General features: G+C 43.8%; 1 long non-coding RNA gene across 1 annotated transcript; it reads right to left on the bottom strand.

Annotated features, from left to right (window-relative positions):
- Nucleotides 1-11,333: 11,333 nt before the first annotated feature.
- Nucleotides 11,334-15,090, bottom strand: LOC147652741 (uncharacterized). Its single transcript, XR_015288681.1, has 2 exons — nt 14,997-15,090; nt 11,334-12,701 (listed from the first exon to the last, which is right to left on the bottom strand). It is a non-coding gene; the product is annotated as an uncharacterized LOC147652741 (long non-coding RNA).
- Between the last annotated feature and the right edge of the window lie 451 nt (nt 15,091-15,541).

Below are 15,541 nucleotides of genomic sequence, written 5' to 3'. Positions count from 1 at the left end.
GGAAAACTGCAAAAAGTTGACCTTTTACTTTGAGGCAAAAAGCTTCTTCTTTAATGTAGTTACTACATTTCTCACAACTAAAAGTTGCCATGACAGAAGTCAGCATGGAAGCTGAACTGTAGTGATAGCTTACCAGTTTTTTCCTAGTTACTAGAATGGCTGAAAACAAAGCTTATAGTGCTGAGGATGTCAGTCTTGTCCAGACTAAGAGTGCAGAGCAACCAAAAAAATCCTTATGAGGGTCTCTATGTCAGAGAGATCAAAGCAAAGATGGAGAATCAGAAAGATTCAGTTCAAAGGAGAACCTTTCCCTTGCCAAGGGTTGAAAATGATTGTGCCATTTGTTTGTCAAATACAATAAAATAAAATAAAATAAAATAAAATAAAATAAAATAAAATAAAATAAAATAAAATAAAATAAAATAAAATAAAATAAAATAAAATAAAATAAAATCATATTTTTAAATACAACAACAACAAACCATCTACAAACCAACAACACGTGCTACCTGGTAATAACATGAAATTAGGAATTACTACAATCAAGCTGGTATAATGTTTCTGCCTGCCTTCCAATTCACTCTGCTGGCTGCAGCTCATAAGTAGATTGCCTTACACCAATTTAGGAGCAGTGACAAACACTTAAGGTGCTCCAAGTGCAATGCTGGAGCCATTTAAGTAAATATATGGTAGGCATAAAAAATACCATATGCTATAAGAGTAAGGAGACAACTTCAATTCTGCAAATGGGTCTCACAAGGCCCTTTTTGGAACAGTTAAGTCCATCCTGTTTTCCACTTTTCACAAAGTAAGTTGAAAAATTTAAAAGGGGCAGAAAAGATCTCCAGGGTTAGAAACATCTCCCAGTGTAATACATCTCACTCATCCAAGAGCCTCAAGATACATTTAATTAACCTCTATCTGAAGTTAAAAGTTTTCTTGATCATGCAAAGGTTTGCCCAGGGAAGTGTCAGACAGCCTTTGGGAGCTCATGTTGGGAGCCAGTTCTTAGAAAATGAAGCTGAGTGAAAATGTCACTCTCATAATTAGACACAAGGCCCCATAAGGCTAATTAACTGTTTAAATAACATATCTAGAGATATCATAGATCCTCATGTATTTGATATATTGAAGCCTAAATTGCATGTCTTTCAAACACATAACACAAATAACAGAGATGAACTTCCAAGGGACGGTTTATGAGATTGGTTCTTTCACCTCTCTCAGGAAGGTGGTCAGCTTGGATCATCAAAATAGTCTCTCTGGCTACAAAAAATGTAGCTCTCTTGTTTCCTCCATCAGGAATGTGGGCAAGTGGAAGACCTAGGGTGGGTTTTGTGCAAGGCTTAGTGACCTTACCACACCCCCATGAAACAAGAGTATTTTAGCTGCACTGCTGTGCCAGCCACATCTTTCTAAAAAGATATTTTCTTATGATCAACTCTGCTCCGTCTCTCTGTGTAATATAAAATAATGCATCCTAATCCATTTCTGCTCTCCTTGGGAAGATACTGCAAGATCCCACAGAAAAATTGAGAACATCTCCATTACACTGTGGCTTTCTGCACAGGAGTCTCAGATGTTAGCTGACATTTCAAATGCTACGTAAAACCAGGGCAAGAGGGCCTTATCTTTCAGCCTTTAGCTGGAGAGGGGTTGTTTTGCTATGGGTATGGATCCCATGTGTTGTTCTGTACAATTGGATCTTTGGCAGAAATAGAAGCTCCACTTTGACAGAAAGTTAGTCACCATGTGCTTAACACCCTAATTATCAAATACAATTTCTCATCAGAAGCCTTGGCACTTACCTCAGGATTTGAATTATCACTTGGAAAACCAATGGCCTCATGAGTGCTGTCTGTTTAATAAGTTAGGAATCTTCAGGAAGTATGGAAACCATTCTTCTTTTTTTTTTTTTCCCTCCCCTGCAGCAGTGAAGATACTTTACATATTTTGCTTTTCCAAAAAGTCTTTTTTTCTTATATCTCTCAGTGAGCTCTTCTGTACCTTCTCTAACAACTCTAATTTCCCATTTCTCTCAGGTTTCAATTTTTTTCCTTAAAACATTTTCCAGCATAAAGTACCTTTTTTTTTGCCTTAGGTCATCTCCAAGTGCTTTAATTTCTTTACCTATTCTCACAGCAAGTACAAAATTCACCCCTTCTGAAGAAGAGAAATGGAGCCCACAGAGATTAAATTATTAGCCCCACTACATCTGTCACACAGTAGAAAACTGAGATCAGGGCTTCTAAGTCCAAGATTAGACTCCCACCAGTTGAACAAATCACATCAGACAATTAAGACCCTGTGAGTTCCCACGTAGTCCTGGTATGGCACATGGCCTTGCCAGATGTTCAGCAAGAATCTCGCAGCTGGAAACACATCTTGGGCTTTTAAAGATGCATTTTCTGAGCTGGCATTCCCCAAGGGTGCAGGCATTTCAGGGTTTCCTGGTTATTTTTGCCTTTCTTCATGTATTGCAGTCTAGCTTGCTTTACACCATGAGTTCACAAGGCTTCCAAAGCTGGCAAAAAAGGCTTGCATCTGGCCCAAAAAGACTGTGGAAAAAAAAAAAAAAAAGAATAAAATAAACCCATTTTATACCAGAAAAAATAAAAAAAACCAACCCGAAAATAATGAAATTTTATTTCTCTATGCAAAAATGGGCAACAAAAAAGCAAAGTGCACATTCAAGCTCTCCAAGTGAGAAGACAATGACTAGAATTATAAAAGGAATTATCAGCAACAGCACACACCGAGAAGCTCCCAAACCATCAGCTACGTGGTCTGACTCAAGATCAAACACATTGATATTCAAACACAGGAGAGACTCCCATTTACATTCAACAGGGATGACACTTAGCAGCCCTTTTGCTGATGCTCTCAAAGGAGTGTTAGTTGAGATGAAAGAGTTATACCCTGGGACTTAAACAGCAGCTATTACTGTAAGTAGAGAGCAGCACGGGGCAGATAATAAGGGGCTGAAGAGACCATGGGCTGGCTGAGGCTGAGGGAAAGAAATACCTGCAACATGAAAAGAGACCTAAGTTTTCCTTTTGATCTTCTTTAGTAACCTTCAGTATAATTTTGTCTGTTCATTTATTTACTCCAGCGACTTCCATTGCTGTAATGTCTACAAGCCTGGCTGGTTTTCTGAGGTCCACTCTCAAAGTTTTGAAGGAGGGGAGAAGTAGCCCCACAGTTAAAAAGCAGCACTGGAAAGGAACAGGAAAGGTGATTTTATTTCCCTTAGAAGACACGGAGATGGTCAAATCACACAGGTTCCTGTGACAGAGCCTGGCAATGATAGGAAGAGTGGTTTCTAGGGGATACTCAAGAGGTAGGATTTACCAAAAAAGTTTCATTTCTTCACCATAGTGAGATGATGGTGAATCGACAGAGAGCACAGATACGGAATATATGAGCTTGAGAAATATATGTACGACCCCTGGCTGTGCTAAGATCTTGTTTCACATGCTCTTGGTTCATAAAGGTCCCTTAATACTGTAAACCTCCTTTCAGACCCTAAAATCATTGGACATAAAGCTGCTTCTTAGCTGTTGAAGATATAAACTTAAAAGTGACCTGAAGAAAGTAGAATGCCTCATGGGTTCACGTATTTTGGCACAGAGACCCATGTGCTGGCCCTTCAGTCCATAGCTTCTCCTCTAGCAAATCCACTGTGCAGAGCAAGGAGGATTAAGCACAGTTCTGCATCTTTTAAAACCCAGACGGTTTTCAGGAGAAATTATCTGTCACCCTAATCCCTGCAGCTCTGTTTATCTCTGATCAGAAAGGGGAGTGCCAAATTGGCATACTGATTCATGTACCAAAAAAAGAGCGTGCCTATAAGCACAGATCATGATTTGCATACTTATTAGCCTTGACTGCCAGGGAACATTCTGGTGCCTTTGTAAGCACAGAAACAGTAAAAATATGCTAATAGCAGCATATCAAATTTGGGCTTTAGCCAATCTGTCAATATTGAAATTACTTGCCTGTAATATAGTGGGTAAACAACTCGTTGTATAGGATGATCCAAGGCATGATTTGAACTTGTTGAAATTTAGTCATTTTGTGCCTGAAAAACTCACAGATCAGCAAGCGAAACATAAGCATACATGCAAGACAGATGTCACACTGACTTTCTATTCTCTTATCTCTTTGCTGCCTTCTTTTCTGCTTTGGGAAGTGGCTCATTCAGGAGTCTGGGGGTGGAGTGATTTCCAGAAAGAATCACTTAAATCACTGTCAGTGTATGTCCTCCATATAGACCCCATTTCTTCTCCTCCATGTGCAATAAAGACAAAATGCCTCCTGACATAAACTTGATATAAACCCAAGCCGTTCTTTTCTTACCACAGACAAATAAAGCTTTTCCCACAGCAATGATCATCAAAACTCATCAAAAGTTAATGATCTTTTGTTAACTCTCCAGAGCTCTCCCATCCCTGAAATCAGCAGAAAAAAGGAGCTTTAAGATTGCCAGCTGAAGCCACAGCAGGTCTTTGTTATCTTAGCCTTATCCTCTGGTTTCTCTCTGTGTCTTTATGGAGCAAGAAGTTCCTTTTCTTTGTCTCTGCTATTTATTCTTTCACTCCTTTTTTTTTTTTTTTTTTTTTTTTTTTTTTAAATTATCTGGCATAGTCTGTGCTAATTGTCCACAGTTGGTTTCCCTTTCTTTGAGGGCAATTCCAGATAGAAGGAAGAAAAATGATGGTGTAGTTAATGAAATATTTTTGGCCCGACTCTCTTTATTCTCAAAGAATGGGACTGAAAGTTCTGTTTCTATAAGCAGAGCTAAAAATAAAACCAGAAAAACAATAATAATAAAAAAAGACTCAGAAAGACTTCATGATGTTCCAAGACTCCATGAAGATCTTTGCACCCACTTCTCCTCTAACACTTATGAGACAGACCAAAATGTCCCAGTCCCAGCTCTGCAGACCAGGAAAGCCCTTGAACTAGAGACACCTCTCCAGAACTTGCCATGGAGCCACCTGGGCAGCACCTTGCACTCATCCCAGCTCCACCCACTCTACTGAACAACTTCATTGATCATTTGGTGACCCAAAGATGAGGGTGCCACGGACCTGAAAGTAAACTTTTCTGAGCTCTTGGTCTGCTGAATAGCCACATCTGGGTCCTACATGCAAAACCAAGGAGGGGAACCACAGGGAGAGAGAAGCAGGATGCATTAAGTGGAGAAGCTGGTTGGCAGGCAGAAGCATTTACCTTCAGACTGTAAATGTGAAAAGTCAGGGGCACAAAGGAGCATCTTGAAGCAGAAAGGAAGGTCAGTGTTGACAGAAGAACAACATCTCAACAATCCCATCCATGATCTAAGGAGCTGCACACATCCACATCCAAAGCAACATCTGTCACCTTTTCAAAGAAAAATATGTGTTTGCTGGAGACAGGAATCATCCAGTTGAGAAAGTGAAGCACATCCTGCAAGGAGTCCCTGTTTTAATGATGAGATCCACAGTATTTAATGCCAGCACCTCGACATCTGGGATCCCAGTCACTGGCTGAAAAATCTCAGAGCTAAAGACAATATTTCCAGGCTTAGTAGCAGAAAAGAGAAGCATGGAAACGTGTCCTCTCAAAACCTGAAAAGAATTAAATAATCCAGTTTCAAACCCATGTAAAACCTGTTGTTTGGGGCCCCCCATGTGTTCTGAATGAGCCCAGTTTGAAAGACCATTGACAAGTTTTGCAACTTATATTTGTGCACAATCTCTATTTATATGCCAGAGGGAAAGAGCCTTGTTCTCTCTTCTTCCCAGGGGATGATTCTAAGTTTCACAGCCAAGGATGAAAAGTAAATTAACAGGATATTCTATGATTTGCCACAAAAAAAGGCAGTGTGCTGATATCTGAAGCACAGCAGGCCCTCCTTGTTCTTCACAGAGATAACTAGGTGGGGTATCTCACATAGCACAGGGTGGTAATTGTAGAGAAAAGTTAACTTGCTAATAGCAATCACTTTATCTTGTTTGTCAGTGATTAGTTATGTAAATTTGTTCTCCCCTTCAATTCCATACCAGTGCATCAAGGTGACATGCCACATGTGCATAATTACTGCCAGTGTTATTTCCAGACCTTGATCTACAAAATGCAAAGTGCCACTTATTAGGAAGTCCACACAATCAAAGAGGCTCCTTTCATTTCTCTACACATGTTTGCTGTTCTCTTTTGATAGGCACAGCATGGAAGAAGCCAGTGGGAAGCAAACGCAGCATTCACAACGTGGCTTCTCCTTTGTTAATTAACTAAGTCAGGTGCATAATATTGCCTGCGTAACTCCTTGAGAGTCCAGGACATTTCTGCTCTTACAACACAGGGAAGTGCTGTTTTATCCAAGTCTGTAAGACAATGAACATTAAAAGGGATGATAAAAAATTTTATTTATTTATTTATTGCTCACACAGCACCACAGCGCTTCATAGGCAAATGATATGAGCATGTCAACACCAAAGGAATCCATAATCTACACAGGCAGATTCAAGCTGTATCACTCTTTACTCCCTGTGTCCCTCCTCTGAGTTTGGGTTCGATTCAACTAAAGTAACAGCATCAGGATCTGGCTTTAATTAAGTAAAACTTTAGAGATTAATAACCAGGACTAAATAACAATGATGTTGTCACAGACCTAATTCATTTAAATAGGAATAAAAAAATAAAACGAAACAAAAAACCCCTAAAACAAACAAACCAATAAAAAAAACCCAGCAAAGAGCTTTCAGCTGCAGCCATGTTTCAGTGCTTGATATGCAGAGTCGTCATGGCTGGGACAGACTTGCAGAGTCAGACAGTCAGTTCGGTGCCCACCATGTCTAGCTGTAATAAAACTGAGCTGCTAATGACTTAAAAGCTTCAATTAGCATATATTGCTGAAGAAATGCATGCCATTTGCTGATACTCAGTAACAGGAGTGAGAATCCCATCCAGCTCACAGAAAAAGATGGATTTCATCCCAAACCATTTTTGTGTTCACTCCCCAGGCTTTTGTCTCATCATATACCAGCAGCTCCCACTTCCAGAATGCAGAGACAAGGCAATAGCAACCCCTGCTCTTCCCTGTTCCACCAGAGAGACCATGCTTGACCTTGTGCAGCTAGGTTTGCCAGTGGGAACACAGTCTCCATGGCAAGCAGTGGGATGAGGTGCTGGAGACCAGCAGCAGCTGCTGCTGTGTTATGCAAGGACCCAAATTCCAGCTGGGATCTGCTGGTACAAGCCAAGCTGAACCCATAGGGCTGTGACTGCCTTGATTGGACCAAGTTCAACTGCACATCTGTTTCAAGCCAGAAAGAGCTTCTTTGGAAAAGTTGCCCAACACTAGGATTGTTTTCTGATGCAGTTCTCCTCAGTCATGTGGCTGCTGGGGAAGTCCATTCTAATTTGATTTTTAAAATGGTGTGTGCAGAGAGGATCAGAGATTAGTGCCACACCACACCGCACTGTTAGAAAAGAAGAAAAATGAGTGTGATAACAATAATACTGCATTAGTCTAAGCACAAATGCATCCTCACAGACAAAGTGATCTTACATGAGAAAGGGCTAAAGATAAAGACAAGACAGAACAAGGAGAAGGGGTGATAAGCTTCTATATGAAAACACAAGGACGTGCTGTGGCTGTGTCCTAGACCAGGCAGTCCAGGGCATGTTTGAGTCTCTTTGTGCTTTTATTTACAAAAAAAACAAAACAAAACAAAACAAAAAAAAAAGCACTGAAGAGGAAGGAAAGTGCTATTTATTGAAGGAGGCAAATGAGGCATGGTGCAGCTGACTGACCCCCATCAGTGATACCACCTGCCTAGGAAGGATCCAGAGGTAAAATATGAAAGTGTTTTGCTAAAACAAGCACACAGGACCATGTGGCTTCCAGCTGCTCAGTAAAGCACCCAGTTTGGTGCTGGGAGGGATGACAGGCTGGTACCTAGTGAAATTAATGTTTCATTATAACCATGAGAACAATAAAGCTTCCTTTCCAATAGCAGAGGCCCCTTTTGTATACAGTTTCATAACTTTTAGCTGGTTAATCTCTGTTGGATTCTGAGCTTTGTCATCCTTTCTGTAAACACAAAGCTGTACCCACAGTGTCCCCCTTTTCCAGGTAAGGGCAGGAAGAAAAGCATTTCTCCTTCCCAAGCAGCCCCATTTTGTTTGCTCTATTCTGGGCCAAAGCAAGAGGCTGCTGCCCTCTCAGCCCAGCCCAGACAGTGCTCAGCAGTGCTTGGCCACATGTTCTGCTCTCAGATGCTATTTTGGGGCCTGCCACAATAGCTGGCTTTACCCACTTCTCAGTCTCTGTGGTCAGCCTCGTGCTGAGGGGATTTACCAGCCCTAGAGGATCAAGCTGTTCCCTATTTCCCCTGGAGCTGGAAAGAAAGGACAGATAATCTGGACCAGCCTGTGTGATGCAACTTTTAAATGTGCAGGAAACCTCACACATCCCAAATTTTTAATGGTCTGTGGTGAGGCCTGGTTCTGCTTTCAGGCAAACCTGTTCCTTTGAGGCCAAAGAACTGGCTCCAGATTCACACTGGCACAACATGTTTCTGGGTAAAAACAAAGGGAAAGCACTGCAAGGTGCTCCACAATTTAATCTGAGCATTTTAGACAATTTAATCTGAGAATCTCAGTGAAAAAAAAATCCCATGCCAGGCATGATGCAGCAATGCTGGGGCCAAGCACTTGGCTCCCCACAGCTCTGCCCAGCTGGGCAGATGCAGCATCTTGAGCAGTGTATGAACATCAGTGGAGAAAACACCCCCTTGTCTTGTCCCCTTCAGCTGCTCTGCCAGCATCCCTCCTCTCTGGAGCTGTGAGCTGTTCCTGCCAAGACCTGCAGGGATGGGGGAGTGCAGGACAGCAGGGCAAGGACTTCGTGGGCAGCTCTTGACCCTGTGCTCTGCCTCTCTTTTCCCGATCAGGGAGCTGGGGAATGGAGGGCAAGGAGCAAATGGGACTGAGGCCAAAGGCTTCAGTGAAGGAGTTGCCTTCCTCTTAAAAACAAATTCAATTAGGAACACCTTAATGGAGACTTGTTTCATAGCTCCCACTCAGCCAGGCAGGACTAAAGGACATACAGGACTTTCTGCCACATTACAAGTCAGGGGTCTTCACCCTGGTACCCTGCAGTTGTCCAGGCAAAAGCAAGAAATAAATAGAAAAAAAGGGCAGGTTTAATAACTCATCTGGAGAGATGGCAAACCTTTGCTCTGACCTGGCAGACCTTCTAACCCCAATTCTACTCTGTCCTTAATAACAGAACTAATTGAAATATCAGGAGATAATGAGTTCTGACAGATAAAGCAGCAAAAACGCCCCTGCTTTAAGCTGCTAACTTCTCCAGCCCCTGCATTCGTCAGAAGAGAAATACACACATGTTTGCAAGCTTTGGAGAGTGTACATTTTTCACTGTTTAAAGCTTTACAGAAATACTCCAGACAAGATGAGGATGCCTTGGAGAAATGGGTTATTTTTGCCTTTTGAATATATTCATGTGTGTTTTCCAAAAGATCTTATTAGGCCCTAGTACTAAAACCAAAAACCAACCAACCAACCAAACACAAAAAAAACCCCAAAAAACCCAAAAGAACAAAACAAACACTAAACAGCTTAAGGTGGTTTGATAGCAAGCAAAGGCGAGCAAGAGCTGAAGAAGCTGTGTTGTCTAAACTTTTTTTCACCCTTTTCCAGACAAATGGCTTCCTTTTACTCTGCACAGTGCTTGCAGAGAAAGTTGCAGTATTATTAGTAAGGTTTATTATAGCATCTTGGCTTGAATGGCAGCAGCAGAGGAATCCCCACTGGGTGACCCGGGGTGCAGATGAGTGTAGGAGCTGTGTGATTCATTGTGCGCAGCTCAGTGTGAAATATTCACAGCAAACTGCTTGGCTGGGAAGGAACTGGGCTTCTTTCTGTCTCAGGGCAGCTGTGACAGAAAGCCTCTGATCTAGATGGCATTTCCCAGGGTTGAATTATGCTTCATGACCCTGTTTCCCAAACACATTTTTACCTTTTAGAAGTGTGTGTACTGTGACACTGCCTAACACCCCAACCTTTAAACTGAAGTGCTCAAAAGGGAAGATAGGTCAGGTAGAGATATTTCTGTTCCTCAGCTACGCAATCAAGTACTTCTAGGACATGGAGTACATAGAATAATGGAACCATAAAATGGTTTGGCTTGGAAGGGGCCTTTAAGGTCATCTCATTACACCCCTCTGCCATGGGCAGGGACACCTCCCACCAGACCACATTGCTCACAGCCCCATCCAACCTGGCTTTGAACACTCCTAGGGATGGGGCAGCCACACTTCTCTGGGCAACAACTAGAGCATTCATTCATGTGAATGCATTTTCAAATAATTTTTTGAGAATGTTAAAATGTTTCTATTTGTTGTACCTTCAGAAGTGATTTCAAACTGGGTTGACTGTACTTCTCTGACAGAGCTTGCACCAAATCTGCTGCATTCACTCAGAGCTAAAGTCAGTCATTTCATTACTTAAAAAATCAGTGATTATTTGATCACTAAGTCAATGTATCAGCGAACTCTAATTGTTACCACTTCAGTTTAAAAACAGAAGGTGCAGGTAAGGGGTAGATAGCAATACCAGTCTTGTCAAGGCTGAGGTGCCTCTGAGTATGCCATGAGCTTTAAGCACCTCTAAAATCTTGGTGTCAAACCCAACAGTGTTTGATTTTAATACAACAGATTCTTCCAGAGAACAGCAGCACGAAGGAAGGATTTTCAAGAGACAATTTTCATCTTACTGGCACGAGTTCCTGAGTTAGTTTCTCAGTCCTCTTCTGAACATGGCAACAAGACCCTTTCCAAGGGAACTTTGTGCACTTTAGAGATGATTTTAAAACTTGTCTGAAGAACTGAGCATGGGTAGGAATTACCAGTGAGAGAGGGGAAAGGAAAACAGAAAGGAGCAAATTTGAAGAAAAACAGAACAAGACAAAAAAATTGCCATGGAAAGGAAGGTATTTCTGAGGTCCTGCTTTTCACAAAGCTGATCTGGAAAAGGTTATCAGAGGTTGGAGAAAAACAGGTTAATACAGCCAGCCATGTAAGGCAATGCCTGTGAGTGATGCATACATCAGTCTGAGAGGGTCTGTCCCCACATTGTGTGTTGTCCATAAAGAGTTAACAGAGGTCTAGGAGTCACTGGTGTTTTACCCCGTTGGTTGAGGCTATGGAGTCTGCCCAGGGGCTCACAGGCTGGCTGGAAGGAGATAAAAACAATACCTGTAGCAGAGTAGTTGAGGGAAGGACCTCAGCCAGTTGTGAGAACCAGAACACAGTGATTATGTGGATGATTATGATTAGATTTATTGTCAATACAGTGTCTAAATAACAACTCTATCATCTGTTGGAATGGATTGTCATATAATCAGCTCGTGGTGTTTCCTGTTGAATCAGGCCCTTCAGTGAGACCTCCTTGTTCTCTGAACTTCCCAGAGGAGTGTCAGTGCAGCTTGGTGCCCTTGGTATCACATTTGGCCAACAGTCCATGTCTAAAGGATTATAATATAAACAGGTTTGGCAAGAAAAAACACACATTTGCAGCCTTTGGCCTTGTAGAATTTGCAATTACAAAGCACCAATGGAGCTACTTTAGGATTTTATCTCTGTGTTTGACCACATCTTTGTGCTTTTACTCAGCTGTATATGGGGTGGGGGGAGAGGTGAGAGGGAGGGGATCCACACCAAATCTGCCTGCAACTTTGCCAGATCAGTTTGCCCTGTTGACCCAGTCTCCAGCAGCATTTTATCCCCTTTTGCAGGCCAATATGCACCCAAGTCAATCACAAACAGCTCTGCTTCCCCTCCTCTGGAATTCATTAATCATGTGAGCATCCAAACACCTCCTCCTGCAATACCCACCTGGTACTCTTACCTTAGGACAAACCACATGGCCCATCATGGACCTTAGAAAGAAAGAAGAGTGTGTGTGAGGGGGTGAGGGCAGGGGGAACATGCATGAGAAGAATGATGTTTCACTGCCATCGTACTATCTCAGAAGACAAGAGGAGGAAAGTAGGCTGGATGTAAGTGGGACAAGATGCTGGTGATGGGGGCTGGTATCTGTCCACTGAGGGCTTTTTGTGTCACTGATAATTTCAGGCTTTGATGTGAAGAAAATAAAGAAAAGGTTTGCTTAGTGTGTGACTGCCCTCTTTGCTATGGCTTCTGCATAAGTGACACCTCTGCTTCCTGCCACCTGTAATAGGAAAGGACACAGCAAGGATTGTGAAGTAGGAGTACCTCATCCTATAAAACACTAGAGGCAAGCCCAGGGCCACAATGACTGAGAAACATACCCCTAAACTCACATGCAACCACCCATCTGTACCAACTGCACTGCCCTGAAAATGCAGCACAGCACCCTGGAGACATTCAGTCTGGGGAGGAACCCTTCTCATAAAGTGGCCCGACATGTATCAGCCCAAGGGACAAAATTTTGGGGTTCCAGAGATGCTCCTGAGTAGGTTCTTCACTTCCTGCTGATCATACCGTATCCAAGATGTGTGGACCAGGCTCTGGCTGTCTCTGTGAGAGGCAGCAGCAGGAACAATGCCACACCCACCACATTCCTTTCCTCTAGGGACAGATGGATGCCCAAGTTGCCCATAATTTCCATGTAGGCAGTTCAGTCATTGCAGCAGTTGTTTTTCTCTTCTGTCAGGTAAGAACATATACAATTAGTTATATATCCCTATACTGAAAATCATTCAAGAATGAGACCAAAGTAAGAATGACATCCTGATGGCAGAGGAGAACACCCAGATAGTCCTTTCCTTTTCTCTGTGACCTCCCTGTTTGCTGTACTGCAAATACTTGTCTCAGGTTGAAGTGCTCCATTTCCTTCCTAAAATCCTTTTCTTGTGCTACTAATCAGGGCAATATAAAATGTTCCTTTTAGACCATCTGGAAGCCACAGGAAACATCAATTAACTGCATATATTTGAATCATAAGTACATTAGGCTAGAAATTTCTACATATTCTAAAAATGAAATCCTATAAAGATTTTAAGCTGTGCAATATTTAATTAAGTAGTGGCCCCAGAGTGTGGGGAGCAGAATCATGTCCCTGGGCCATGGAGCAGGGTTTGCCACTAACCCACACAAGCTAGCCCCCATCAGCAGTCCAGCTATAAAGTTTTTTCCACATAGTGAGCTCCCTGTCTAGCTGGTGCAGCCACATCACAAGCATTTCATTTATAGTCTCTTTTGAAATGCTGAGGATTTTTTTGGGTGGCTCCAGCTGAGCTGATGAAAAATAAAGGAAGTGTGCTCCCTACTGTCTGGAAAAGCTCTCAGTGGAGCCTGCCAGTTTGATTCAAGCACGCTGGTCTAAAATACCAGCAACAGTTTAAAATGTAAGCCAAGCCCTTTCTGTGCATGCCTGCAAGCCATGAGGATGTGGGTGTGCATCAGAGCCCAGCTCTCTTAGGTGGCCTCACGGTGCAGTGGGAAGGTGAAGAAGAGGGAAGTGATGCCATTCCCACCCTTCCTGCGGGGAGAGCTGGCTTTAGCTTTGTGTGGTGACCCCCAGCCAGTCACCACACCTCGCGTCGCCCTTCCCTGTGGCCAAAGCAGGATTGAACGCTGTTAGCTGAGCACAATTCCATGATCACTCCTGGAGCTCTGAGCGTCAGCTGGCTGCTATAAGAGCAAAGAGGTTTCTCTGCCAGCAAGGGCAGTGCAGGACCCAGCACATGAGTTACTGGGTGCAGCATTCCCTGGCTCTCTGGAGAGCAGGAGGGAGCTGCAAGGGAAGGGCTGAGCACTCCACCACCACTTCTCTGGCACAGCCTTCAGAGTTCTGCTCTGTGCAGCAAAATGGAAAACGATCAGACACTAAAGTGGAGGCTGGATTTGCTGTGTTGTGCCCAATTCGCCTGACAGTGCCAAAAGCCGGGTGGAAACTCGCCTCTGTTTGGGTTTCATTTCACTTGGGGGCAAGCCACAAGAAACTCTGCTGTTATGGAAAGTGTATGATGGAGAAGGAGTTGGCTAAGGGGATGTGGCAATGGCTGATGTTAAGGTGAGAAAACGTCAGAGAACAGCTGTTAATGGAGATCATCAGAGGTGATAATGAGTAATATTTGCATTAGTGAGCTGAAATAAATATTAAGGACATTATTAATGGTACCTTTTGATGACACAAAGGTAGGAGACATCATCCCTGGAGAGAGGAATTAGGGATGTAGTATGAGAAAAACTGAGTGAGTTTAAGGAACTGAAGTATTAACACAAATGCTATGAAGTTCACAGTACATAATTCACAGTACAATGTTCAGGGTCTCGCAAAGAGGAACTGATGACAAAACCTTTTCTCTATAAGCTGTGAACTCATCTGCTAGAATTGAGTGAAGCAGATAAAGACCTGTGCATATGAGGTTATTATGGGATGATTACATGCTGCCAATGTGATGTAGCTGTGTAAAAAGAAAACGTGGTCTTAAGAGGTGTCAGGAGGGACCCTGACTGTTGTACAAGCTGACAGTAAAACGTCACCCCCGTGGCAGGCAACAGACCCTGATGAGGACAGATGAAGCGCGCCGGGGAAGATGCAGCGATGGAGGGGGAGGAAGGCGCTCTGAAGGGAGGCTCTGAGCATTTTCCCTCGCCCAGCCTGCTGCAGTGACGGGAACCGGCTCTGTCTGTGCATGACCCACGGCAGCGAGGGACGGGACCTGCTTAGGTTCACGCCAATGCAAGAGAGAACGGGTGCCAAACCCGTAGTAAAGTGAAGCTGGGAGTCAGGGGGTCAGAGCTGTGGGAGCGAGCCGCGCCTGCAGATGCGGCCGTGGCAGCAGGAGAGGAAAGCGATGCTGGAGTGCCATCGTCTGTCCCTGCCCAGCATTGCCCGCATCTCGGGAGCGGCATCCGCGCTGCCAGGCTCGGGCAGCACTCACAAAGAACCCGCGGGGGTTGGGGCAAAGCAGGGCAGCAGGTCCCCACTCTCACCTGGAAGCGCAGCTGGATGTGCAGCTGTCCCAGCAGGAATCCAGAGGGGACAGAGGGACTCCTGCAGCTGGCCTCGGCTAACAGCTGGAATAATCTGTATCATGTTCGGAATGAAATCAGCAGAGAAACAACAGCAAAATACCCACAACCTCTGCAAGGGGGGGGAAAACAAAGGAAGGAAAAAGGGAAGGGAAGGGAAGGGAAGGGAAGGGAAGGGAAGGGAAGGGAAGGGAAGGGAAGGGAAGGGAAGGGAAGGGAAGGGAAGGGAAGGGAAGGGAAGGGAAGGGAAGGGAAGGGAAGGGAAGGGAAGGGAAGGGAAGGGAAGGGAAGGGAAGGGAAGGGAAGGGAAGGGAAGGGAAGGGAAGGGAAGGGAAGGGAAGGGAAGGGAAGGGAAGGGAAGGGAAGGGAAGGGAAGGGAAGGGAAGGGAAGGGAAGGGAAGGGAAGGGAAGGGAAGGGAAGGGAAGGGAAGGGAAGGGAAGGGAAGGGAAGGGAAGGGAAGGGAATAAGCCAAACTCAGCTCATATCTCTAACATCAACTTCACCA

Source organism: Cyanistes caeruleus, chromosome 6, assembly GCF_971803275.1.
Source record: "Cyanistes caeruleus chromosome 6, bCyaCae1.hap1.1, whole genome shotgun sequence".
NCBI lineage: Eukaryota > Metazoa > Chordata > Aves > Passeriformes > Paridae > Cyanistes > Cyanistes caeruleus.
This window is presented reverse-complemented; position numbering and strand designations above follow the sequence as displayed.